Raw genomic sequence first — 3,348 nt, forward strand, 5'->3', positions numbered from 1 at the left:
AATAAAAGATAAAAGCAACCGGTATTAGAAAGAGAAATTACATGCTATCCGCCGGTTTGTTTATGCTGCTTTGATATGCGAGTCCTTGAGACAAAGGATCATTCTCACTTCCTAAGTTCACCTCCGGTATTCTAAACATAGAATAGATATCATTCAGTAAAAATACAATAAAGTTAAATCAGGATAAAAAGATTTTATCAAATAAAGGTTATTTCGTTTCGGATGAGTCATAGTGACCTTCTGTCGATGGTAGCGGAGCTCCCTTCTTCCCAGGAAACTAAAAACAATTATGAGAAACCAAAACACCTTAGAATGCCTACTATACACCCAAAAATAACAAACCCCTGTGCATCAGCTTTTTCATTGGTTTTCTTCTTTTTTTTATTCCCTTAAGAATTCTTCTAATACTCCAGTTTCAATTTTAGATCAGGCAGTACATGCATAAAAGAACATGTTAACAAATATAATTTTGATGATAAATGGTAATATAGCTTTACAAATTATCTTACCCATCATAGGATTGAGTTTGTTCAGGAGACGAATCCTCAACAACTTGCTTTCACTTTTTGGATTTTGCCCTGGAAAAAAAGTATGAATCAGAAAAATAAATAAAATTGATGATAAAATACTATCCAAAGTAGTGCTTACTTTTGGGGTGTTCTCTGATTTTTTCTTTGTTTTTTATTTTTTTACTGGTGATGATTCTTCGCTTCTGAAAGTTAATAAGAAATGCTCTGTTAATACATGAAATTTTGGGAATAAATGGAAAATAAAGCGATGATAATTTTAGAACATTACTCATCATTCGATTCAGTTTCTGAATTGGAATCCTCTTGGATCTTCTTCCTTTTTTTGGATTCCATTCTGGAAGACAAATAATCATTAGTAAAAAATACCCTAAAAGTGACAAAATACACCCTAAAAGTGACAAAATACACCCAAGTATGTTACTTACTTTTTGGCTGTGTGGGTGGGTTGTTTCCTTTTTGGTTCTTCTGAGTCTTCTTCAGTCTCAGACTTAACGGAAGAAGAGACTTCAGTTTCAGATGTATCACTCTCAGATGATGATGAACTTGCCTTCTTTTTTTGTTTTTTTTGTTTTTTTCTTTCTTTTCTTTTTCCTTCATTTGTTTCAATTTCTCTTTTTGTTTCTGACATCTTTACAATTTCCAGACACAGTAGAAATGTTAGTTAATAGCATCCACGTAAATAAAATACACCCAAGGTATTCTGTTCACTTACCATATGTTCATCTATTTCTGCTCTCATCCTTTCAACCAACTGCTCTCTATTCCAGTTGGCAATCCAGGGTTGTGCAGGTCTTTCTTCTCCTTTCTTGTCTTTGTTTTTTGACAAATGGAAATAGACTATCATCAAGGCAAACAGGCAGCCGTTGTTGATCTTTTCTTTTTCAAATTGTAATTAGTTATGCCCTTGATAATGAAATTCAGCACATGGACTCTCCAGTTGCCCTCCTTTATTTTGTCCATCTTAAAAATTGGAGCTAGGTGCACATGAGTGATTTTGTTTATTGTTGTTGGCAACAAGAACGCCATCTGTATATAGAGGATGAAAATCCTCTTAAACATCAGGCAATCCTATTCATTTCCAACATGAATACTCATCACCTCATCCGTCAAATTTTTTAGAGTCTTCCCTTGGAATCTTCTAAAAATCTGTTTGTTATCTTCAGAAAGTTCCTTACGACTGACTTTCTGAGGAAATAGATCTCCTACAAAAAAGAAAACAACTTACATTGAAAATCACTTGAAATACACCCAAACATCACTCATATACACCCCAATATCACTCATATACACCTATGTTTGTTTCTTGATTATATGATAGCAGAATAAGATATTACGAAGAATGGAAGTATAGAGGTTTTCTGTAATGAGTTACCTGATGCGTTGAGGCCAAGCGCAGCCCCTATTGTGCTGGGTTTAACTCTAAACGAACTGTAGCTGGTTTCAGGTGTGTTTTTCCCCAATTTAAAGGAGTTAGCCAACTCCCTTAATAGTTTGTGATGCACCCTTAGTGGCGGGATGTGCATCAGTCCACCAAAACCTAAATCCCGAATAATTGCTTTCTTTTCCTCGCTCATATTTTCAAAAATTTTACTCAACAAATGGGTTGCACACTTCAAGTCTTTGGTTTGCTATAAACAAAGAAAAATTAGAGTCATTAGAATAAGATATATTTGTATTAGGAAAAATTGACTTGTTCTAAGACATATACACCCAAAAATCATTTAGACGAGGAAGAGTCTTTCATGTAACCATGCACAATCTACTTAAAAAACATGTACCAAAATATATCAAAGCACACATTAAAGCATTCACTAGAAGTACGTGAAATAGCGTAAACGAAGAACAGTGTCATCAGAACATTAATATGAGATCTAAACCAAGAACAGTGAAACAAAGAGAGAAATACTGGCGATATAGTTCTTCAATTTCATATAACAATGTGAAAAATCTAGAAGAATAGTAAAACAGTACCTTGAATAATGTTTTCTTCGTTTTTTCTGGTGATTTTTGATGGAGATTTATATCTTTTGTTCTTGATTTCTTCTACTCTTCGCGAGGAGTTGGAACGTTTCTTCAGAATCGTAATTTGTTTCGAATGTGGCTTGAAACTTGACGGTTTGCGTTTTGATTGAGGAAGAAGAGGAAGAGTCTGCCATGATGAGCGTGTTTTGAAAAAATGCAACCGTTGTGTAAGACGCGTGCGTTTACGCTCCATTCTAAAGGAGTGCAGTGCACATGGTATTTTTTTTTGCTGGGCCAACTTGTATAGCTTGTAAGCCAAAAAGGCTTGCATGTGTAGTAGACCTGGATAGTATGTTACTATATTTCTCGTTTAGAATATGATATAATATCTCAAATACAACGAGATCCATATTAAAGAGGGATCAAGATTTTCTAAAATGAGGAAGTTAGTTAAATAGTAAAATAAATAGTTAATTAAATTAAAATAGTAAGGTATATACTTTATAAAAGTTATAAAATCAATGGTAATTAATCCTTCATTTTATCACTTTATTAATTTTCTCACTTTAAAGAATTCAAATTCAGTAAAGAGTATTTATAAAAAATTTTTATTTCTTTTAATTTTTATATTTACTTCTTTTCAGTGGCAGATTTAAGGTGGCCATGGTGTCACGGTAAATTTTTAGAAGGTTAGATTTAACAGTATTTTTATAGTTTTTTGGAGTGTTTGAGAATACTCTAGATGGTTCTGGAACGTTCTAGAATGTCCTAGAAGTTTCTGGAATACCCTAGAAGGTTCTAGAAGACTCTAGAAGATCATAGAATATTCTAGAAGAGTGTGGATTGATATAAAAGT

The sequence above is a fragment of the Arachis hypogaea genome, chromosome 2 (assembly GCF_003086295.3).
Source record: "Arachis hypogaea cultivar Tifrunner chromosome 2, arahy.Tifrunner.gnm2.J5K5, whole genome shotgun sequence".
Classification (NCBI taxonomy): domain Eukaryota; kingdom Viridiplantae; phylum Streptophyta; class Magnoliopsida; order Fabales; family Fabaceae; genus Arachis; species Arachis hypogaea.